General features: G+C 40.6%; 1 protein-coding gene across 2 annotated transcripts in view; it reads right to left on the bottom strand.

The window, feature by feature from the left end:
* Positions 1-26,391, bottom strand: part of TGFBR3 (transforming growth factor beta receptor 3) — a 199,313-nt gene that overhangs the window by 134,389 nt on the left and 38,533 nt on the right. The window lies entirely within an intron of this gene.

The raw sequence follows: 26,391 nt of genomic DNA, 5'->3' as shown, positions 1-26,391 counted from the left end.
TATATCATTCCCCCTCCCTTCTTCCCACCTATTTCATCTGGCCCAAAGAACGACCGCACCACCACATCATCAATGCCTCATTTATTCAGCACTGACTAGCAATGAGATAGACCACATAAGCAAATCTTCCAAATAACTGGGCTTTAGTCCTTTCCAGAAAGAAAGTAACTTTAGTCATTTCTAAGATAAATCTACCTAAAACATACTGCATACATAATTACTTCCTGGCCATCTTATACATCCTGCTGCTGCTAAGTCGCTTCAGTCGTGTCTGAGACCCCATAGACCGCAGCCTACCAGGTCCCCTGTCCCTGGAATTCTCCAGGCAAGAACACTGGAGAGGGTTGCCATTTCCTTCTCCAATGCATGAAAGTGAAAAGTGAAAGTGAAGTCGCTCACTCGTGTCTGACTCGTAGCGACCCCATGGACTGCAGCCTACCAGGCTCCTCTGTCCATGGTATTTTCCAGGCAAGAGTATTGGAGTGGGGTGCCATTGCCTTCTCCCTTATACATCCTAAATATCATTAATTCTTTTTTTTATTTCTTGAGGACATAGGGTCATCAGTACAAATACTAATGACAATTTGTTAAACTTGGTATGGTGTTTTAGCTTTTATCTCTACACCAAATGGTCCCATATTTCTCTGTTTTATAATTCTGCTTATACTTTTTACACTTCTGTTTCTCTCAGCTGTAGCTGAAAGCCTGTGTCTCTGCCTCAAGCCCATGACTACCATCTTTTACACTCTATTCTAAGTCAGCAAGCTCTGGATGAAGGCCATCCCACTTCCAGAGTAACTTCCATGGCTTTTGACAGCTATTTTCCTGATAACTCATGAAACATATTGGCTTTCTTCATGAGCTCCAGATACACAAGCCTGCTGTAAAACTGACATTGTATAATAATATGAATGACAATATTAACAGTATTATAGACAGTGACCACACAGATCTAATTTGAATGGCAAGCATCATAAAAAGCAAAGCTTACGCACTAAGAGTGAACCATTGGGAATTTAGCTCTCACAAAAACTGTGCTAAAAGCCCTACTTTCCCATTGCTCTAGGGCTTCAAATTTTATCTTTTCAAGAAGAGAAAGCAAATATATGGTTAGGTCTCATGTGTATTACATAAAGGTCTCATGATAGCTTCTCTTCTGTTCAGTTTTCACGATGAAAACTTAGCTGCTGCTAAGTCGCTTTAGTCGTGTCTGACTCTGTGCGACCCCACAGACGGCAGCCCACCAGGCTCCCCTGTCCCTGGGATTCTCCAGGCAAGAACATTGGAGTGGGTTGCCATTTCCTATAAAACCTACACATCCCCAGTTAATCACAATTTTAGCATCATTTGCACATGCGTCACTGTCATTCCTCAGTGGAACATGTCATCACCATTCCTTCAGGCACCATTAGGGAGATCAGACACTCCTACCAGTGGTCCCTATTACCAGTCAGTACAAACGATCCATGGTATAAATACAGTGCAGGGCAGGTTATGTGCTGGACAGTGCCATTTCACAAAGAAAACACACAACAAAGCCACTTAAACAGCCTCTCTACAGTACATGGTATCATCCTGCAGCTTTCTAAAATCATCATGACATGACTGTTCCCTACCTTCCCATGTTAGTTTGAGCTACAGGTCAGACTGAATTCCTTTCAAGACATGCTTACATAAGGAAAGGCGTATATTGAGGGCTACTGCAGTTTCAGACTCAGGGAGGCTCACTTTTTAAAGCTTTTTCTGAAATGAAATAGAGTTTCTTTGCTCCTAGAGATAACTCATAATTTATCCTCAATTTCAACCTTTTTTACTCTAAAAAGTATAGGAAGTTCCGTGGAAACAATGAATGGAAGTGACCTTTTCATCAAATAAGAACAGGAAACTTTCAGTAGTTTATGGTAAAACCACATATTTGAGCCAAAGTGAAAAATTAAACTAAGCTCTTTTAGCATAACTTTTTATCCTCTCCCATCCAAAACATACACAAACATGCAAAACTGACACCCATGACAAAAATCTCAACACCAAAATTAGTATTTATAGCCTTCAAAAACATATTTCCCCCAAATTACTTAATGAGCCTCTTCAAACAGGCCAACACCAACTCCTTCTATTATTGGGTGGCCAAAATGAGTCATAATAAAACTTTGGAATATTAAAGACAATAAGTGAGGAAATTCCAGAAAATATAAAAACTATTTCAGGGAGCCAAAACAGAACTATATTTATTTTTCTGTCCTAATGCATAGGAATGAATAAACCAGCAAATAAAACAGAAACTCACAAAAGTAAATCTATATCTGGCTGCAGTTCTATAACATAACATCTTCCAAATTTACACCCTCCTCCATACTAGAGAAATGATTTGCTTAAACAAAATCAACTACCAGCACCACTCCACAAACTCTGAGAATCTCTGACATACTGAGACAATTTTTAAAACAGGTATTTTTTCTTTTTTTCAGTCTTTTTAAAATTGAAGTATGGTTGATTTACAGTGTTGTGTTAGTTTTAGGTGTACTTCAAAGTGATTCAGTTATATAAATATTCATTCTTTTTCAGATTCTTTTCCTATATAGGTTATTACAAAATACTGAGTTCAGTTCCCTGTGCTATACAATAGGTCCTTGTTGTTTATCTATTTAATATACAGTAGTGTGTACATTCGGAGAAAGCAATGGCACCCCACTCCAGTACTCTTGCCTGGAAAATCCCATGGATAGAGGAGCCTGGTAGGCTGCAGTCCATGGGGTCACTAAGAGTTGGACATGACTAAGCGACTTCACTTTCACTTTTCACTTTCATGCATTGGAGAAGGAAATGGCAACCCACTCCAGTGTTCTTGCCTGGAGAATCCCAGGGAGAGGGGAGCCTGGTGGGCTGCCGTCTCTGGGGTCGCAGAGTTGGACACAACTGAAGCGACTTAGCAGCAGCAGCAGCAGCAACAGCAGCAGCAGTGTGTACATTGTTACTCTCAAACTCCTAAAAACAGGTATTTTTGAATCCATGACATCTAACATGGCAACTGACACATAATAGAGGCTCCATGTATGTTACAGAAAGAAAAGGCTCACATTTAATTCTCCTTCACTTTAGTCTTAGTCCAGCCCTGTCTGGTCTATGTATCACTTCCTTGAGCTTCAGGTGTTCTCAGCTTTAAAGTAAGGATAATACTTGTCCTAGCTAATCTCCAGAACTGTTAGCAAAACAAATGAAAGGGTTTTTTTTTTTTCTAATTAAATCAGGAAGCTTTATACAAAAACAAAGAGATGACTAATGTAAGAAAAATCAATAGAATTGAATTTCCTTTCTCCTTACTATCTTATGTTTTCCTTTCAAAAAAGAAGCTCACAACATATAATATGGACATAGAAACATAGAAAACAGAAGGTTGGACTTGGATTTAGAGGACTTGGGTTCTACTCTAAGATCTGTGACTAACAAGCTTCTTGACCTGGGCCATCTTACTTAGTTTCCTTCCCTGTAAACTGGGGCTAATACTGCCAATCTTGCCAAAATGAATGAACATAATGGGTAGCAAAGAATTCCATAAGCTTATAATTCTGTAAGAATTCTATAAAGTGAGACATCTATATAATAAATAATGACTTAGATTTGCCTATCAAAGAGTTTGGACTTTAGTAGCTCTGTTATAAAATCAACTGACAAGCAAAGAAGCTGACTGTGGTCAGACTTCTCCTAAACACCTGGCACCAGAAGGCTAAGCAAAGACAGAAGAGTGTAGAAGCCTTCACAGTGGAAACTCGTATATTTATTACAGCAAGAAATGGTCGGGGTGGGGAGGCCTTTCCTGGTGGCTAAGACTCTGTGCTCTCAATGCAGGGCGCCCAGGTTTGATCCCTGGTCAGGGAAACTAGATCCCACATGCTGCTACTGAGTTCATTTGCCACAACTAAAAGATCCTACATGCTGTAACTAAGACCTGACACAGCCAAATAAATAAATATTAACAAAAAAAAAAAAAAGAAAGAAAGAAATGAGGGCTTTAGAAATTGGAACTTAGAGCAAAGAACTGGATTTGAACCCCTCTGAGTCCACTTAAACTTGTGAACTGAGATATCAGGTCAGCTTGTCTCCATTCTTAGTTAAGACAGAGGCAAGCAAACCCTAATTCTACATGTGGATTCCCAGTGTTTCAGAATAAACAGCAGCTCATGCAGAAAGCAAGAGTAAGAGGAGAAAATAGATCAACAAACTACAACAGATTGGTCTCTTGGTAATTAAAAAGAAAAGCAAAAAACCTATCTCAAAGTTCAACTCAAAGCTGAATTCCTATTGAAGAACTGCTGCTGCTAAGTCACTTCAGTCATGTCCGGCTCTGTGCGACCCCATAGATGGCAGCCCACCTGGCTCTGCCATCCCTGGGATTCTCCAGGCAAGAACACTGGAGTGGGTTGCCATTTCCTTCTCCAACGCAGGAAAGTGAAAAGTGAAAGTGAAGTCGCTCAGTTGTGTCCGACTCTTAGCGACCCCATGGACTGCAGCCCACCAGGTTCCTCCATCTATGGGATTTTCCAGGCAAGAGTACTGGAGTGGGGTGCCATTGCCTTCTCCAAATTGAAGAACTACTGGAAGCTAAAACCTCCATATAATAATTTAAATTTGAGGCTGGTCTTCGAGAACACACTTGACAAAGATCATCAAAAGATCAATTTTTCTTCTCTACTCATTTTTCTCAATTATTTTTCATACTTAAACCTTTGAGCTTCACTTACCACTCCTGCTTTCGCAACTGCCAAAAGCAAATAGATATCAGTTTGGACTTATAGACAGTGTCTAACATATTCTTTTATATCTTTTTAAAAAATATTTTGCTTATGTCATTGAGTGAACAGCAAACACCCATACAGTCAACAACATGGGCTGGTGCACAGCAGTGATGTTGCAATTACTTCTGACAGTGATGAGATAATGCTCGATACTTTCTGAACTCCCAAATGTTCACTTAAATTGAACACACCACCTATTTCAGTTGTGGGGTCTCTTCATCTTTATGGGATTGTATTTTGGAAACCTCTAGAGATCATGGTTCCCATCTATGGGCCACAATTGAAACTTTAGACTCAAGCTATAAGCGTTAACATTCAAGTATAACTTTACTTAGTATGCGCACACCAAAAGCAAAATGAAGCATTAAGAAATTTAGTTACATACATTCTTTCCTATCTCTTTATATATGCAGAATAAAAAGTCTTCTTCTACTTTTTCCCCCTAAATTAATACAGGATTTCAACTAGATCAAGATATGATTATTTTCAATCATTGTTTAGTCACTAAGTCACGTCCAATTCTTCTATGACCCCATGAACTGTAACCCACCAGGCTCCTTTGTCCATGGGATTTCCCAGGCAAGAATACTGGAGTGGGTTGTCATTTTCTCCTCCGGAGGATCTTCCCAATGCAAGGATCAAACCCAGGTCTCCTGCATTGCAGGCGGCTTCTCTACCACCGAGCACCAGTAATTACACTCATATAATGGATATTCCTATTAAAGAAAACATCTTCATGTTCCCACATATGAAGCCAACTAATCCCTGATTACCTTATCATTTATATCTTTGCAACTACACATCTGACAAAATCAAACTGGCCCTAAATAATGAGAATCACTGACCTCACTAAGTACTCAAAAACCCAGTACATGAAATAACTCTAGTTATGTATTTTCTGTGAGAATAATAAGAGGGGTGGTAGGAGAGGAAATTGGATGAAGACAAAAGGTACAAATGTCTAGTTACAAGATAAATAAGAACTAGGATGTCATCTATAATATGATAAATATAGTTTACACTGTTGTATACGTGAAGGTTGAGAGTAAATCTCATCACAAGAAAAAATTTTTTTCTTTTTCTTTTATTTTGTATCTTTATAAAATGATGGATGTTCACTAAACATTGTGGTAATTGCTTCCTGATATATTTAAGTCAAATCATTATGCCGTATACCTTAAACTTACACAGCACTGTATGTCAACTTATATCTCGATAAACTTGGAAGAGGAAAAAAAAGTGCCATCTATTACAGTGAAAAAATAAAAAGAACAATAACTTTGAACTCTGTCTTAGATTTTGGACTCTGGCCTAATCAAAAAAGGTACCATGAGGCCTAACTCCAGCTAATATTAGTATGCTAACACAAGGCCTAACCATCTGACAATATTTTTACGCACAAAGCATCATACAGAACATACTGTCCAAAAAGCATGGAACTTGTGCTCTTTCCAAGGTCTGTATTTGACAGTCAGAAGAGGATTGCAGATTTTAACACAGTGTAATAAATGAGATGTAATCCCCTCTTCATGACAAGGTCATTTGCAAAAGAACAGTCTGACCTTGGTAGAGTTCTCAGAGGTTTAGACAAATAGGAACTGCAAGAAGTTTTTTGTTGTTTGTTTTCAAATACCACCTGTTTTAAATCACCCCCTTGATTTTAAAGCCGGAAAGGACGCAAATGTCTGAGTTACTATAGTCACCTTCCTCCCATTGCTTTTAACAACCTATAAAGCAATCCCTGAGGACACTAAACTTACACTGCCCTGGCCTTGCCAGGACAAATGCTGGCCCACATATTCCAGCAAGGCTATGAGTATTCTGAAGGTCAAACAAAATATGGGATTATGTCCAACCAGAAAGGAAGTCTGTGCTTTCTGGAAGCACCCGCTCAGCCTTGACTTGGTGTGCTATGAGGCAAGCAAACCAAGAGCTGAAAACAGCCTTCAGTTTTAATCAGTATTTTCTGAAGGATGCTACTGGTAACAGGGAAAAAAATCTGAATGTACTTGATGCTTACATCTTCCTTTGCCTTGGCTTCTCTCCTTTTACGGATGCATATATGAATGTTTGAAATAATACTTTACTAACAAATCTTTCAACTTAAACTATTATTAAACTATTAATAAATTTGGATATCTGCACCATTCATGAGAAAGACTTGAAACATCACTTAGGTTTTTTCCCCCTATGTACCAAGTAAGTTTCTACAAGTCCATCCTACAGTAAAGAGTGAAAAAGATGCTAAAATGAGAAAATAAGAAAGGGGATGGGGAGGAGAAAGCCTTTTGATGTCTACTTTTTATAAAGGACAAATCCTATTTGTTTTCAAGCACTAACACCTAAGACCAGTGGCAATTGGCATACCCGGCCACAAACATAATCCTCTCTATCTTTCTTTGGCACACTGAAACAGAAAGAAATTTCAGGGGCTTCCTGGTGGTTCAGTGGCTAAGAATCTGTCTTGCAGTGCAGGGGACACTGGATTAATTCGTGGTCTGGGAAGATCCCACATGCCTCGTAGTAACTAAGCCCATGTGCCGCAACTATTGAGCCAGTGCTCTAGAGTCCACGAGCTGCAACTACTGAGCCCATGAGCTACAGCTACTGAAGCCCACGTGCCTAGAGCCCATGCTCCACAACAAGAGAAGCCACCACAATGAGAAGCCTGTGTATTGCAACAAGGAGTAGCCACCATTTGCTGCAACGAGAGAAAGCCTGCGTGCAACAACAAAGATCCGCCACAGCCAGAAAATAAATAAGTAAATCCTTCTAAAAAAAAAAAAAAAGGAATTTCAACTGCCTTTTTTCTCAGAGGAGGAAACTGAGACCCAGAGCAATTAAAAGACAGTTTTGCTTGGCAGTCAGCTTCTATCAAAACAGAGCCCCACTTTCTCCTAGGGTCTGATCATCCAAAAGGCCACGTGCTTCCCCAGCTCTGGCACCTAATTTTTACTCCCCACTGTCTAAAAGCCGTCTGGCCTTTCATGACCACCTCAGTGGTCTTCACGGCCTCTAAGAAGCCTCTTTCACTGACATTTCCTCTGGATTTCTACAGCAAGCTGCTGCTGGTGCTGCTGCTGCTGCCAAGTCGCTTCAATCGTGTCCGACTCTGTGCGACCCCATAGATGGCAGCCCACCAGGCTCTGCCATCCCTGGGATTCTCCAGGCAAGAACACTGGAGTGGGTTGTCATTTTCTTCTCCAATGCATGAAAGTGAAAAGTCAAAGTGAAGTCACTCAGTCGTGTCTGATCCTCAGCGAGCCCATGGACTGCAGCCTCTCCGTCCATGGGATTTTCCAGGCAAGAGTACTGGAGTGGGGTGCCATTGCCTTCTCTGACAGCAAGCTGCTTCTTCCCAGATGGGCACACATCATCGCAGCAAGCTGCAACACTGAGCATTTCTTCGTGATTGCCCCAGTATCTAACTATATTAAAGTCAGAAAATTGATCTAACTTATCTAATCCTTCACAGAACGTAGACACGGCCTCAAACATAATCAGCATACAATAAATACTTGTTAAGTAGAACTACTTGATTAATGAATAAAAGTGACATTTCCAAGATTCCACAGCAAGTGGGCAGCAGAAGCAAAAATAAAACTAGTGCTTCATGATGACCAAATACAGCTTGTACCACCCCGCCATGAAAATCCATGACTGCGTTTGCATTTACATGTGTGGTGAGGTGTGTACCATGTCGTGCACACACATGCAAGTCTTCACAACCCAGCAAAGAACAGTGAGATTTTTCACCATGGATTCCGTTTTGATTTTTTTTTTAATAAATGTCCCCACAGACTGAGCTTCTATCTGATATTTTCACTTTTCACTATTAAGATTATTTTTAAACCAGATCATTTCCTCTTTTTTCCCTTTTTTTTTTCCTAAAGGAAAGTTTAGGACAGCGGGAAAACTGCTGAGCTGAGACACAAAGTAAAGCTGACTCCGCACATGCCTCATTGTTTTCTATTTTCATTCCAGCACAGTTGTGGCTGGAAACCAGTGTTTCGGATTCCTGGTGGACCCGAGTCCCTGGTATTCCAAACATTATATTTTCACACTACTCAGAGAGGTGTGAGACTATGTTTCCTCATATATATCATGTATCTTTAGGGAAGTAAACCAAAATATGTGTTTGAGGAAAGGAGGGGGAAAAGTGGACCGAGGGATTATTCAGAGACGTAATTCCACATCCACAGGCAGGACCTTTCGTGGCTGTGTTTTGGAGGTGGGAGGCTGAACGTAAACACTGACTACGTTTGTGCTGTTATACCCATACTGCATCACCACCTACTTGACTATGTGTCTGTTAAAAATGCTGACACACTCATTCTAAGAATGTCATTTACTCTATTACGGGTTTGTGTTCTGTTATATTGTGCTTTGTTTTCACGACTTCTGAGTTTTCTTCCTCAAATAACTTTGATGACTTATTTTCGATTTTTTTCATTGCCAACAGGCTTGATGGACACAAGTCACTTTGCCAGAGAACAGAACTGATTCCCCTAACCCAAACTGCTCAAATTCTACCTCTGTACTTCAGGGAACCTGCAAACATAGGGTCTAGGAAGAGCTTGAAACAACCCTTCAACCCTGACCATCACCTCACTCTAGTCCCTATAAAAGGGGCCACTTCTCAAGGAGCCAAGCCATCCCACAGGCTGAAAATAACCCTTTGATCTATATAGAAATTAAAACTCAAAGGAAGTTGAGACAATTCATCCACTGAGGGCCGTTCTCCAGTTGGGAGAGGGCCTCCAGGAGTGGGCTGCATCTAAGCACACAGCCTTTCCTGGTGGTGATTTATTTTTCTCAGCATGACAGTAAATCCACAGCTCACAATAGCAGGACATTGCTGTCAGAGCACCAAGGCCTCTTAGGAGTCCCCCTCTGAAGTCATGAATCTCACCTCCAAGCCTGATGACAGGGGCAGAGGTTTCCCCACCAACTCCAACCCCTAATCTAGAGATGCTTGTTCCTCCTTGCTCTCTTCATGCTATAACTACATTATTTCAGAGACATTTTACCTTCTATAATTTTTCTCCTTTTAAGTCTCTTAGGAGGGAATGGACTAGCTTTAGAACAATGGGGAAACAGACACTGAATTGGCAATCAGAAGATGGGGTGCAAAGTTGAACTGGTTTCTTAAAGCCATGTCACTTTTTTGCAAGTCACAATCTTTCTAAGTTTTAGTTTCAGAAAATAGTAAACAGTAGCACATTTTTCATGGGATTAATAAAGGCTTTTAGTGAGATAACACTTAAGAACGTACCAAGCAGTTGTGGAGAAGGAAATGGCAACCCACTCCAGTATTCTTGCCTGGAGAATCCCAGGGACAAAGGAGCCTGCAGGGCTGCCGTCTATGGGGTCACACAGAGTCAGACACGACTGAAGCAACTTAGCAGCAGCAGCAGCAGCAAGCACTTGTTAAAAGTTTACTAAATTTTGCCTAAAAATGATGATAATGCTCAATTAATACTTTCAAAGAGTTGATCATTCAATTTAAAAAAGGCCAATAGGAACATTTTGAACCTGTTACAACCTTCTCAGATAGGGTTGGGGAACAACTGAACTACCCAACACCCCTGTAAAGGCATTATACCATAACTGTAATGAGATCACACCAGTAACAATTGGTGTAATTGTAAATACACCAGAGACATGCTAGGAATAATGTAAAAAACATTCATGAGGGTACATCTGTACCATGAAATACATATGCTGCAGTTAAAACAGTCTATTAGTACTGAGAAAATATCTTAATGTCATATTGTTAAATTTCTATAAAAACTGGAAAAAAATATGTAAAGAATGAGAGAATTTATTAACTCCCTAGACATTTCCCTGGAGGTCCAGCAGCTAATACTCTGTGAAGCCCGGGTTCCACTCCTGGTCAGGGAACGAAATCCCACATGCACAACTAAAGATCCTGCATGCCACAATGAAGATCAAACATCCTGCACACCTCAGCTAAGACCTGGCATAGCCAAATAAATAAATACATAATATTTTTAATTAACTAATTTAATTAAAAAGAACACAGATTTAGGGCCAGACTGCTAGCTCTATGACTTACTGGCTGTGTAAGAACCATGCAGTATCATTATTAGTACTAGCATTGTTTGAAAGTGTTAGATGCTCAGTCGTGTCTCTTTGTGACTCCAAGCCCTCCAGGCTCCTCTGTCCATGGGATTCTCCAGGCAAGAATATTCGAGTGGGGAGTCATTCCCTTCGCCTGGAGATCTTCCCAACCCAGGGACTGAACCTAGGTCTCCTGCACTGCAGGCAGATTCTTTACCATCTGAGCCACCAGGGAGGCCCCATTAGCATTAGCATTAATATCCACATTCCAGGCACAAGGAAGAGCACCAGCAAACACCTACAGGTAAGAAACAGTGCAGTAGTGTGTGGAGACTATAAAACCATTTAGTGTCTTTGGAATATGAATTAAGCGAAAAATACATGAAAGAGATGAGGCCAGAAGGGTGGAAAGAGCCAAAGGTTACTCAGCCTTCTTACCTAACAGAGAGTTTCTGAAAATGCAATTATTTTTTTTCAGTTGATGAACAAATCAACTGAGATGCAACTTGACATCCACTTGGATGGTTATAATGAAAAACCAAATAATAACAAGAGTTGGCCAGGATGTGGAAATGAAAAATAGCACATTTTGAAAAACAGTTTGACAGTTCCTCAAAAGGTTCAACACAGAGTTACCATATGATCCAGCTATTCCTAAGTATATACATACCCAAGGGAAATAAAAACATATGTTCACACAAAAACCTGTACACAAATGTGCACAGCAGCATTATGCATAATAGCCAGAAACTAAAAACAACACAAATGTTCATCATCTGATGATGGATTAATGAAATATTGTATATACATACAACAGAATATGATTTGGCCATAAAAAAGGGATGAAATACTGATACATGATAAATCTTGAAAACATGCTAAGTAAAGGAAGCCAAACACAAGAAGTCACATACTGTATGGTTCCACTTATGTGGGGCATCCAAAATAGAAACAGAAGGCAGATTAGTGGTTGCCAGGTCTGGGGGAAGGTGAGAGTAGAGAGTGATAGTTAATGAGTATGGAGTTACTTCTGGGGGTAATGAAAATGTTCTAAAATCAATTGTGTTGGTGGTTGGACAATTCTGTGAATATACTAAAAACCAGTTAATTATACACTTTAAACAAGTGAATTGTATGGTATGTGAGTTACATCTTAATAAAGTTGTTATAAAATAAAGAACAGTAAGATGTCAGTGGTCCACTTATTTCAAGGAAGGTTTAATAAAAGTTAAATACAATATTCATTGGACGGACTGATGCTGAAGCTTCAATACTTTGGCCATCTGATGCGAAGAGACAACTCATTGGAAAAGCCCCTGAGAACGATTGGGAAAGATTGAGCAAAAGAAGAAGGGAGCAGCAGAGGATGAGATGGTTCATTAGTATCACCCACTCAATGGACATGAATTTGAGCAAATTCTGGGAGATAGCGAAGGACAGAGGAGCCTGGTGTGATGGAGTCCATGGGGCCGCAAAGAGACTTAGCAACTGAATGACAAAAAACACAAAGGAATTTGACACATGTCTTTTCATTCAATATGTTCAAACCCCATACTAAGTCCCTACCATGTGCCAGGTATGGTGACCACAATTATCAAGATAGACTTAGTCTTAAGAAGCTACACGCTAAGAGAGGTAAGATAGGCGGGTCCACATTGTAGCACCACATTAGAGGGCCCCATAGAACCATGTCTAGGGAACTGAGGGAACACAGATTAGGGCCAGGACCTTCTCTCCACTACTTTGTCCTTGACCTCTTATTTCTCTGTCAGGGTCCTACTGAATTCACATTTCCTCTATTTCAAGGTACCATCATATTTATTTTGGTAGGCCACTGTGGCCAGCAGTGTGATTGACTCTCCAGTTTATCAATCTAAGCCAATCACAGCAACTCCATTACTCTTTGCCAATGATTGGTTCACAGATGGGTGGAACTAAGTCAATTCAGCCACAGAATGCAAAAAGAGGCATGCTAGAGTTTAGGGGAAAAGGCTTTCACATTATTAAGCAAGCTGAAGGCAGCATCACTCTTCCTTAAACTATAAACAAGCCTACAACCCTAAATACCTACTGTCAGCGATCCCTACAATCACCAGCAGATCCGTCTTGAGTTACAATAACCCTTTGGCCAGGATAATGGAGATAAAACAATGAAATTAGTCAAGTTTCCATTTTCTCCTGTCCACTTTAAGATGCTCCTGAAAACACCACCTGATGTTTTTTCTTCCCTTGCTGGTCAGGAAGCACCTACAGAGCCGAGACTAGAAGTGACATCTCTTGTTTCATTTCCTCCCTCAGAATCTAGCACGTAGTCAACCATTGCAAGTCACATCTTCTGAAAAAACAGAAACAATGAACAGAACTGTTATTCTGTTCTTGTTACACTCAAGCCTAGACATTTTAAAAGGCAGAATTTAATAGAAAAATATTTTACCTAAATAAAAGCCTTCCCTATTAAAATAGATGAACACAATTCCCTTTACTGATTCAAGCAAGGACCACATTTCACAAAGGGAAGGTTCCTGTCCCGTCCCCTCAACCACCTCCTGTGTGCCAATGTGGGAAAGCCCTGGGCTTCTGGGGAAGGTAAGCTGCTTGGAATAGGGACTTGTAGATGTGCTATAATGAAGAAGGAAATGGCAAGCCACTCCAGGACTATTGCCTGGAAAATCCCATGGACAAAAGAGCCTGGTAGGCTACAGTCCATGGGGTCGCAAAGAGTCGGACACGACTGAGCGACTTCACTTCACTTCTTCAGATGTGCTATAAAGTGGCGGACTAATGGCTGGCATCTGATGTGAAGCATCATAGCAACAATCACAACAACAGAACCCGTGGGGCATGTATGGACTGGCGATTACAACATGGAACAGCACTAGTTTCTATTCTCAGCACGTGTTACTGACTTACTGACAAGATGGTTAAACATAAAAAAGGTCCATTATCAGTGGTAACTGGGACAGAGTTCCTGGGCTAGGAGGAATAAGAAAGAAAACTCCAGCAGTAATCCCCAAACCTCCTATGTCTCAATAGTTTCAATCTCCTTCTCCAAACTCTTCTAAAACTGTCATTACCAAAGTAAACTAATTTAAGTTGACTTCCGCTTCCTTTCCCTGGTGTGAAGGCACCAAAGGACAGCAGGAAGAGACACACAAGATCCCAATTATCCTCCTCTTCTTAAGGCTTCTTTGTTTGCTTGCTGCATGAGGTCATTCATTAGCTAAGTTACTGGTTGTGATAACACAGCCCCAGGCACGCAGTAGGTACTTGGTAAATGTTTACTGAATAACTACAGGAAACTAGGAGAAAATATCTGAGTGTGGGACAGGAAGAAACAAAGCTTTGACTCTTCCAGGTTCACTTTTTTAGCCAACCTGTTAACAACAGTAATAGTACATGTCATCAAGAAGCTGAAAAGAGCTGGTTCTATAGCTAAGGCTGCTGTTACTCACTGCTTGCTGAATGAATAAATCTATTCAGTTTCTCTGACCCCCATCCAGAACACAAGTCGGTTATAACCAGCGCAGGCACTGACTTCCAGCTAACTTGCTATTAACCTCACTGGCTAACTGTGAATAGACGCTAGAGAAACCTGTTCAACTTCAGACTGTCCAGAACAATCATTTTGGTTAATGATGACTTCGTCTGGTCCAGGGTGCTGGCTTTTCAGCTCAGCCTGAGGTCTGCTGGTATTGACAGCACAAGTGCAGCACAGCCTCTAGCCATCCCCTTTGTTATCCTTTCCTCAAGGAACCTGAATGTCATCATAATTACAGAACAAACCTAGGAAAGTTTCCTTCTTCCCCTGATTACAATTACTCAGAGTGAAACACAGGATTCACCTGTACCAGTCTTCATGCCCATGAGGATCTCTCGAACATAACCAATCGACCTATTTTAGCTTTCCAGCCAGAGGAGGAAAGAGTTTGCCAACTGCAAACTCACAATTCACATATGTATCTCAGCCAAGACAACTCAGAAACATCATCAAATCCACAGCTCAGTGTACAAATGTTCAGTGCTGACATGAATGAAAACCAATTGGATACTTGTAGTTATACGTTAACTTAAATCCTCAGTTAAAGGAAAACGACCACTGATTTGGTTTGGTTTATCAACAGCAGAGTTCATGAGGGATTATCATTGGCAAACAGCAGCAGCCACCCAGTAACTACACAGGCCTGAGAACTCAAGGACTTCACTCCCTTCCCGGGTGGCAAGAGTCTCTTTGGATGGGTCACCTTCACCAGGGACAGAACTGTTCAAACCCCAAGACATGCAGCCGAAGTTAGGGGTAAAGGGCTGCTGGGGCAGAGGCAGACCTGAATTCTAGGATGGAGCTCTGGTTCAAGTCCACTTTCTTCTCACTGCCATCAAAATCTGTAGCACCCCCTCCTGGGCCCCTCTCCCTCTTTATCTCAAACTCCTTGTCATCAAGAAAAGCAGGTGAGGATCTCAAGGCCTCCTCAATGCAGCAAGTTGGTATTTCAAAATTTAGAGCTAAAGCTGCCTTACATGGATGTGGAGGAGTCCCTGTTTCTCTGACCACGTTTCTAGGCATCTCTGCTCTGTTGGAAAACCATCGATGCCAGCCCTCTCAAACTTCCCCACTATTTTTCCTCCACCAGGACCCCTCAGCTATAGCCTACACACACCCTCACCATGACAAAGCACAGAGTAGGGAAGGGGGCTTTGGAACAGCATCAGAAGATCCACGCACTGGCTCTGGCTCTGCCTAACTAACCACGTGAACTATATCCTTGGTTTAATACCTTTAAAATAAGGGAGTGTGGTTTGACAATTTCTACAGGTCCTCCCCAGAGAAGGCAATGGCACCCCACTCCAGTACTCTTGCCTGGAAAATCCCATGGACGGAGGAGCCTGGTAGGCTGCAGTCCATGGGGTCGCTAAGAGTCGGACACGACTGACCAACTTCACTTTCACTTTTCACTTTCATGCATCGGAGAAGGAAATGGCAACCCACTCCAGTGTTCTTGCCTGGGGAATACCAGGGACAGGGGAGCCTGGTGGGCTGCCGTCTCTGGAGTCGCACAGAGTCAGATATGACTGAAGTAACTTAGCAGCAACAGGTCCTCCCAGCTCCATATCTATTTATGCTTCAGCAAAGTAACCCAGTGAGCATCTAAGTGAGGCCAAAGGACACATATGCTGGAGATGTCCAGCCATGGAATCATAAAATCTAAGAATGCTAGCAGTACCCAGAACATAACAGTCCCCTCAAAGGAAGCTCCGATTTCAAAGTGTTCTCGAAGACGTCCACAGTGAACTCTCCATTTCCCATGGACAGTTATAACTACAAAGAGTGCTTTGGACTCTGTAAAAGCAAGGACTCAAAAAGGACAGACTCCAACCTCAGTTGTTCCAGATAAGAGTCCATTCCAAAGGTGCAGACCCCAAAAATAGCTTTACAGTTTATATAAAGGCAGGATCTAAAATAAGTTTTTCAGGAAGTCAGATCCTTGGTTCTAAACACTGATTCCTTCTAAATCCACAGCTAGAGGCCAGGCCAGTGCAATGCAAGGATAAGCTCAGAAAACTGCCCAGACCAGCTCCAGGGTCTTAGCCTTAGTCTTCCTCTAGCATAACCAAGATAAGCTCACTCTGGCATGGTTCTGCTTGGTAAGGGAGGATAATTAGGCAATTAAGCCATGGAGCATGTCCCCCGAGGGCTGAACACTTCCCTGGCTACTTTTGTTTGGTTCATCTTTGTTTTGGTTTAGCCCTGGCAATCTGGCAGGCAATGTATTTCCAGGGGGAGCTCTGTCCATGGTGTGGATGCCCCAGGCTTGAGGTCTTCATTCATTTTCATAAACAGAGCCCAGTTGCCACAGTGACTGGTGCTAGGAGCAGCTGCTAAATAGCAGAGGTCACCCAGAGCTTTCTTTGGGTTCTCCAGTCTGGGGCTATCTGTCCCTAGGCCTCTGTGAACAGAGGGTCAACAGGAGCTGCAGTCACGCCAGCCAGTATTTCAGACAGGAGTCCAGGTCCTGGGAGCGAACTGCCAAGCAAGCTGCAAAATACAAATATGATTTGGGGTGGGGTCCTGACAGATGTCAGCCTGGGGGGCACAAAAAGAATAAAGAAAATCAAGAATGGCAACTTCCTCCCAGCAGCTCCCACGGTCCCCAGAGCCAAGAAAGGAGGCAGGGCCAGAGCTCAGGGTAGAGGAAAGATCTTGGAAAAGTACATGCGAACTTGAGAAGTGAGGCTTCTGAATCACATGTGCCAATCAGAGCTTTCGCCCTTCCCGATGAGGGTGGGACGCCGTTCTCCCCACCCCCACAGCAGGACACACATCCTACTTCCCACCTGGCACACACAGATCAAAGAACTTCGAGACTGAAGGCCCAGAGGTCTAAGTTAGAAACCAATACTGTTGTGTTTCCACCTTCCCAAGGCAACCCTGTCCAAAGGCCACAAGATCTGCTTGGCCAGTAACACAAGCAGAGCAAGAATGAGGCACAAGCTGTGTCCAGAAACACGTGTGCCCCTGCCCACCTCCCTGGTGGTTGTCCACGGGCTAAGGTCAGTAACAGCTATTTTTTACTCTCCGAAGTAGAGCTCTGTCTTCAAGGTAGATATTTTCAGATTAAAAACAGCTATAGAAAAAGAGTCTACTCTTTAAGCAGGGCTTCCTTGGCCCATACAAACACAAGCCACCTTGGCCAGGGCCCAAGGAAGCTATAGAATAGAATTGGACATAAACCTCACTTAACGTCTTTCAGATCCACTCCCATGTTAACAACATGGAAGTAATAAACATTCTTTGGTCCCTGTGCCAGTTCCAGAGGCAAGTGATCATTTAAAACTTAAACAAATGACGGCTTACCTTTCCCAGAAACACATGCTTCTGTCTTTATCAACCAGGAGCCAATTAGACTGCTACAAGGAGAGGGAAATGGGATGAAAGTTCCCTAATTCATCAGCATAACTCAAAGAGAAACCTGAAAATTTGGATCAAACATGCTTTGCAAACAGAACCCAAATGTTTTACACATAGACTGTTTTTGTGTATTCTCACCCCTATAGTTTGTTACAGGCCAGAGGAAACCTAAACAGTTAAGAAGCTTGTCCTTAGGCAATAGTTCAATAATTTAGACTTCAAAGACTCCATATTAACCTCTGTTTACACAAAGTAATATGTTTCCTTTGCCTGCTGAACATCAAAATACTTCACAATTCATCACCTCTATTTTTTAAAAATATATAAATCCTGTTAAATATAATGCTGATATATTTTAAGGGGAAAAAAAAGACGTTCAAAATTTGCTCCATTCTCTGCATAGACAAAGTGATAATTAAGATTCAAAATGCATGGAATTTGATTAATGTAGACAATTATTTTTTTAACTTTTCCCTTCATAACTTTGTCCTTCGGGACTTCCCTGGGGTCCAGTTGTTAGGAACTCCACGCTTTCATTGCCGAGAGTGTGAGTTCAAGCCCTGGTCACTGAACTAAGATCCTAGAAGCCGTGCAGCATGGCCAAAAAAAAATTTCTCCTTGAGTTGTCTATTTTTTTTCCATTTTGGCCATGAACACTGTGATTCCAATAGTCTTTTTTATCCCCTTACTTAGAAATTCTACAAAGTTTAAACTCCAAGTAAAGATATAGCTTAGAAAATTCAGTCCCTTCATTTTCTAACTAGTTGGTACTTAAACTTCTTTTCCTCAGAGCATTCCTGGCTCCTAAGGAAGCACCCTAGGAATTAATTCCACACCCTGAAGAGAGATGTGTGAATGGAACAACAGTGAGTGGCCCTAAGTGCGGAAATAACTTTGGGAATACTAATCAATAGTCCTTTGTATTTGTATAGATATTTCAAATTTCCAAAGCTCTTTTATCTATTTTCCACTGTATTACCTTCAAAATATCCACACCTGACAACAATGATATTACATTACAATATCCCACACTCTCTTCTAAAGACTTTACATGGGTTTATGTATTTATTCCTTATAACAACCTTAAGATATAGTAGTATTACCTCCATTTTACAGATGAAAAATTTGAGGTAGAATCATGTTAAGTAACTCACTCAATGTCACAAAGTTATTGATAAGTTACAGACTTAGTCAAATGAGTAAACCAAGACCAGCATGAGGGCAGGGAACCTGGATTAGAATGCAGGAAGTAGCCTTCTTGTTCCAAAATCAAACAGTGTTTCTTCCCAGAAAGGATGCAGAATCAAGATATATGAAGGAACATGGCAATGAGTTTTGACCTAAATATGTATTCTCAAGCTACAGAAAATCCAGCTGCTCCCTGGTGGTTCAGCTGGTAAAGAATGCGCCTGCAATGCAGGAGACCCAGGTTTGATTGCTGGGTCTGGAAGATCCCCTGGAGAAGGGACAGGCTTCCCACTCCAGTATACTTGGGCTTCCCTACTGGCTCAGCTGGTAAAGAATCTGCCTGCAATGAGGGAGACCTGGGTTTGATCCCTAGGTTGGGAAAATCCCCTGGAAAAGGGAAAGGCTACCCACTCCAGTATTATGGCCTGGAGAATTCCATGGACTGTGTAGTCCATGGGGTCACAAAGAGTTGGACTCAACTGAGCTACTTCACTTTCACTTCTCTTTAATGTGCTGAAGTGAAGTGAAAGTCACTCAGTCGTGTCCAGCTTTTCACAACTGCACGGACTGTACCCTACCAGGCTTCTCCATCCATGGGATTTTCCAGGCAAGAGTACCGGAGTGCGTTGCCATTTCCTTCTCCAGGGGTATCTTCCCGACCTAAGGATTGAATCCAGGTCTCCCGCATTGTAGGCAGATGCTTTACCCTCTGAGCCACCATTACACCCAAAATCCAAGCAGGGCACTCAGATTTCCTTAAATTATCTGTTCAAAGTTTTCAACTAATATTATTTTAATTTTACATATATTTTCTACAACTTCAGATAGGCTTTGCAAATTACCTAAGAAAAAACTTAAAAGCCTTCAGAAAAAGGAACTACTTAGACATTATATGTTGGAATTTTCACTACATTTTTCTTCTACATTGTAATGTTTTGATGGCTTTTTTACAATTCATGTGTCTGGCAAACTTGTTTCATTAGCACTCAGAGTACAGCTAAGTTCATATAACATTGCCCAGGCTACACTATGAAGTTGCTATCCAGCTGGGCTGATTTAAAAACCCAATTCTCATAGCATGGTATACCTCTGGCTTTGATAACATTAGAAACCTCTATTTTGTTTCTAGAAAATCCTCACATATCAAAACAGAAAAGATACTTTTTTCCTGAAAATATTTGAAAGTTGCAAATAATAATAACAGATATCTTCCCCTCATGAGATCTCAATCCTATCCTCTGACAGTTTCTCCTTCAGCTCAGGCCCAAAGAATGGCCCATGACAGTAAAGAGCATATGCCACTTAGTTTACTGTGCTACATTGAAAATAAATTCACATTTGTGTGTTCAATCTTTGCTTTCATCATTTGAATGCTGAGCACCCACTATATTCCCAGTTCTTGGAACCGCTAGAGATAGAGCAGTGAACAAAGTAAGCAGTTTCTCTTCCGCTTTCCTGGAGCTTCCATTCTACATTAGAGGAGGAGCAGAGACAAATTTTTAAACATGGAAGATCAGGTTTTTAAAACACAAAGAAGTCCCACCTCCAGGAAAGGTCATGTACAACAATTCATGGGGGTATTTTGTACCACCGGGGGCCAGAGACACTGGCACTGCTTTCCCCCTCTCTGGTTCAGAGCCCCACCACAGGATCAACGGAACAAACTTCTATGCCAAATATTTTCTCAACTAGCTCAGGGCAACTCCACCTACAGATAAATCCAATGAGCCCCCTCAGCTTTGAATTACACTCTCTGGTCACTTCTCGACAATCCTGAATCATCCAGAACCCCTTTGTTTCACAGTCACTATTTGGGTGGGTTATTTGTTAGCCAAATGCTATGCAGCTCTACTGCACAGAACTTGGGCTGAAAGTAGAGGTTATAGCCAGGGGGACTGCATAACACAAGGAAGAGTTTCCCAAGAGTCAGAGATATTTTAAATTCAAGCAAAGGCTGGGGGATCAGTCAACAGGATATTAGAAGGGTGATTTATACATCAAGCTGAATTAGACCAGGTATTCCCGAAGGATCCTTAAAATACCAGCAACATACCACAAATCTAGAACTCTGGTGTGCCCTATAAATGTAAAACCTTTCCAGGTGTAACTTATCCTAAAACATTTCTTGAGGATAATGTCACTAATGAAATAAAAATTCAGATGTCATGAAGAAATAAGTGACCAAAAATATACCATGTATTAACTAAGCAATAATTTTAAAAGCAGACAAATACTAACAGCTACAGCCTTTTTATTGGCACTTAGTAAATGCGAGGCAGTGTTTTGAGCACTTGAAGCATATTATCTCATTAAATATTCAAAACAATCCATTGAGATGGATACTATTATTAGCTCCATTTTACAGATGAACATTGAAGCAAACAAGCCTACATGGCTACTTAATGGCAGACCTGAGATTTGTACCCAGGCAGCTGGCTCTCAGGTCTGTGGTGTGAAGCACTGTGCTCTCCTACGCTGTATTGTTGGGAGCTGGGGAGCGTTTTCCTCTTAGAGAGACATGAATATTCTAAAATAGTTAATTACTTAAAGGAATCTTAAAGTTTGATGAATGAAACTTTTCTGATATAAGATAATTATAAATTTCTGTTCCAGATATAATACATATGAAATTCACCTTACTATGATTTACTAAACTGTAAAAGTGCTCAGAAAGTTAGCTCAGCTTCCAGATCTTATTTCCAAGTAGTAGCTTAAACACTAGAAGATTCTGGCTCAAAATCAGTCATAAAGTTTTCCTATGACTGTGTAACAAACATACATTGAATTGGATATTTATATTTCTGCTAAACATCAGAGATGCCCAAATTGGTGATTATGACAGAGCTGGCCCTCAAATGTGGCAGTTTCCATTACAAAGTCCACTTCACAGGAATGCAGGATCCTGTTTAAAAACTGACTTACCCCGATTCTTAATATGACAATTTACTATTGGTTTCTCCTTCCCTTTTGTTTCCTCATCTTGGAAAACTAAGCCATCAAGTCTCCTTCCATTTAAACTAAAAAAGGAAAGTGTTAGTTCCAAAGTCTGGAATTCTTAGTATATTCCACTTGGCATTTTTCTAAGTCTATATTTGTAAATATCATGATGTCTAAAGAGTCTGAATAATCATATTTTTTAAAACCAAAATATTAAAGTACCAACTTCATGAAGACTATCAGTAAGTATATCACAGATATACAACTTGAGCCTACTTCAATATAGATACCAGTGGTACATTAAGAACCCAAAACAAATAAAAATGATTTATGCATACTTATAACTATTTGCATAAAATAAGTTTACACATATACAGAGAGAGAAAGAACATTATAGCAGAAAAATTCTAGAAAATCATGCACTTTTTAATTGGTGATATACATAAACTGACAAAAATATTCAGCAATAACTTAAATCTCTCCTATATTCATTCTAGGAAAATTCAGTAATAATTACAACTAAAACTTTTTGCAGGGGACAATAAAAGAATTTTATGGGCCAAAAAAGTCAGAACAAGGTCCTCACAAATATTTCTAGATCACATCCTGCAAATGAGATCTTTATCTTTAGCTTTGTGAATATTTAAAAATTACCTGTGTTGCTCCATAATGCTCACGCTGCCAACATGGCTTCTTTAACAGCAACAGCGATTTAGAATCATAGTTTGGGAACTGAAAGAAACCTGGAGATCCTCAGGTCAATCTCCCTCATCTGACAGGTGAGGAAACCGGTTACACAGATACTAGGTAAGTGACCTCCCTCAGGTCTCCTTTGAATCTGCATTTGGGCCAGAAGATATGATCTGCCAGGCACTACCCACCCTCACCCTCACCCCAAGACAGCACCTCTTTAGTGTTCAGTCAACACCAATTCTGAATTTTTTTGGTCATAGGGTTCATTTACGCTTTACAATTACTGAGGGCTCCAAAGAGATTTTGCTGATATGAACTCTACGTATCAACAGTGACCACAACAGAAGTGGGGAGGGAGGTGGGAGGAGGGTTCAGGATGAGGAACACATGTACAACCATGGCTGATTCATGTCAATGTATGGCAAAAACCACTACAATATTGTAAAGTAATTAGCCTCCAATTAAAATAAATAAATTTTTTAAAAAAGAAAAAATTTTAAGTATCTATTAATTCATTTAAAACCAATAATAATAAACCCACTGCATGTGAACATAAGTGGTATCATTTATGAAAAATAACTATTTTCCAAAATAAAACATAATTTAGTGAGAATAGTGGCACTGTTTTACATTTTTGCAAATCTCTTTAATGTCTGGCTTAACAGAAGACAGCTACGTTTTCAGATCTACTTTTGCATCCAATTTATTGTGATACGTTGCTCTGGTTGAAGGAGATGAAGAAATCTGGCCTCACACTGATATGTAGCTGGAAAGGAGAAGCAAATCTTATTAGTCTCTTCACATACTTGTGGCTACCTCTTCTTGTACTTTATACCTAAAGTACATAAAGTACATAGCAACACATAAACCGTTATTTCTTAGAGATTAATTTAAAAGTGTAATCTGAATCATATAATGAACTTTTCATACCTTGTTACAATAAAATCCATGTTTTTCCCCAAAATACTGAGTAATTATAAAGGGAAAAACAGTAACTCTACAGCAGAGAATTCTAGTAGACACCACTTTAGTCAAGTGATCAGGACTAACATCACCAGTAATAAGACACACCAACATAATGTAACACTGACTTGAGGCCTTGAGAGGGGACTTCACCTCTGTTGCAAACTTCCCAAGAGCACACAACCTCAAAGCAATCATAATCATATTAACCCAAATCAGGGGAAATTTTCCAAAACTGACCAGTACTTTTGCAAAACTGTCGAGGTCACCTGAAAGACAGAGAACCATAATAGATTGGAGGAGACTAAGGAGACATGACAATTACATGAAATGTGAGATTTTGACTTGGGTCCTGAAACATAAAAAGTACATGAGTGGGAAAACTGGTGAAATTCAAATAAATTCTATACTTCAGTTAACACTATGATATCAAGATTAACTTCTTAGTTTTGATAATTGCTCCATGGGTATAGAAGATGTTATAAGATGAAGGTGGGTGAAGGGCTTATGGGAATTCTCAGTAGTATATACACAACTTTTCTGTAAGTTTAAAATTATCTCAAGATATAAAGTTTCTTTAAAAAATCAATTGGTCTATCTTATACTATCAAAATGTGGGTTCTTTTACTCACACATGATTTTATAACATCTTGTATTGGTCATTTGGAAAATAATGGTTCACTGAGTTATGCAAAAATGCCAAATGTTGAGGTGTGTCTTATATGATATCAAAACATCACATTTGTTAATTTCTCCATCAACCTTATTAAAAAAGCATTTAATTATTAAGAAACTGCCATGGTCACAATGATAGATACAAATTGCCAAAATTTTAGTTTTTGCTTGAAAAATAAAATTGTATCATTGGTAACAAATATTGTCAGTTGTTCTCCTTGAAACAATACGCTCCCTCTATTTATTTTTGAATAATGTCTGCCAAATACCTAAGGTTAAATAACCATCATTTGTCTGTCACTCGTTCTTTCAAGCAAAATGGTATTCGATGAAAATCAGGCTAGTTCAGCTCACAGTTGAAGCAAAAGACAACCACTATACTTTGGAGTGTTGAAGTGCTACTTACTTACTTCCCATTTCATCATACAGAATATGAAAAAGGTATTTGAAGGGTTTTAATGCTTCATCAAGAATGTTCTTAAATAAAGCAGGTGAGTGGTAGTGAAGCACCGCCTCAATTCCTGATAAGGCGCCAGCAATTTTATCCAATGTTGCTTTTATACCGCTCAGTCGGTAAAAGCATCTGCCTGCAACATGGGAGGCCTGGGTTCAATTCCTGGGTTGGGAAGATCCCCTGGAGAAGGAAATGGCAACCCACTCCTGGAGAATCCCATGGACAGAGGAGCCTGGCGGGCTACAGTTTGTGAGATCGTAAGAGTCAGACATGACTTAGCGCTATCTTTCTTTTTCTTTTCTACAATATTAACCCAGGGAAAAAGACATCTTAGAATTATAAAAATAGTCCTGACTTCACAGACATCCTGAAAAGATCCAAGATCCATAGTTCACACTTTGAGTACCACTGATTTAAAGAGTTAACTTTCAGCTCCTGAATGAAATATACGACTACTACTTTAGCCAACACTAACGTACTAAAAAGAATTATATGCTAAGATTTACAGAAGTTTTACCAGGAAACAATAACTTCTTGATGTCAAAGACTCATAACAATCTAGTGACAGATCCAGTATCTGTTTTTAAATCAGTGCCCACACGTCACTCAGACACTGTTTATTCTGAAAAGACAGTGACCCTCGCCCAGTCTTCATGGAGTAGCCTTCATTCCACCACAGCCTCTTTCCCCAAAAGCAGAATATGTACATTAAGATTCCAATTTATTATTTTAGCAAACTCATTTCTCTTTATTGTACTTTAAGAACATGAGTTCTAAGTATTAATTTATTCAGTAAACATTAAGCACCCACTAGGTGCTGGGACTTCCCTGGTGGCTCAGACGGTAAAGCGTCTGTCTACCATGTGGGAGACCTGGGTTCGATCCCTGGGTCAGGAAGATCCCCTGGAGAAGGAAATGGCAATCCACTCCAGTACTATTGCCTGGAAAATCCCATGGATGGAGGATCCTGGTAGGCTACAGTCCATGCGGTTGCAAAGAGTCAGACACGACTGAGCAACTTCACAGGTGCTGGGAACCGAGGATTTATCACTGAACTGTCTCCATCTTCTCACTCAATGATAAGATTCAAGCAGAGTCAGACAAAGACACAGAAACTCCTCCACTTGAGAATTTTCATATAGATGGAAAAGCTGTACCAGAGCAAAGGCAAACTAACCTGAGTACTTTCATGGAGCTTACACTTTCATGGAGGAAGGTAAGTAATAAACAAAAATAAATCATAAACATGTTTTAAGGTGACACGTGCTATGAGGGAAAAAATGAAGCAAGTTTAGAAGAATGGGAATACCAGGAATTGGGATTACAATTTTAAATAAGGTGCTTAGGATGGGACTGAGCCCAGAGTGCTACATGGATGGGGAAAATTACTGATAGGAGAAGGCAATGGCAGCCTACTGCAGTACTCTTGCCTGGAAAATCCCATGGATGGAGGAGCCTGGTAGGCTGCAGTCCATGGGGTCGCTAAGAGTCGGACACGACTGAGCGACTTCACTTTCACCTTTCACTTTCATGCACTGGAGAAGGAAATGGCAATCCACTCCTGTGTTCTTGCCTGGAGAATCCCAGGGACGGGGGAGCCTGGTGGGCTGCCGTCTATGGTGTCGCACAGAGTCGGACACGACTGAAGCGACTTAGCAGCAGCAGAACATCATTTTCAATAGTTTCATTTAAGTAAACAT

This window comes from Budorcas taxicolor, chromosome 3 (genome assembly GCF_023091745.1).
Source record: "Budorcas taxicolor isolate Tak-1 chromosome 3, Takin1.1, whole genome shotgun sequence".
NCBI classification, from domain to species: Eukaryota; Metazoa; Chordata; class Mammalia; order Artiodactyla; family Bovidae; genus Budorcas; species Budorcas taxicolor.
The sequence above is the reverse complement of the archived record's forward strand: the minus strand, read 5'-3'. Positions and strand labels throughout refer to the sequence as shown.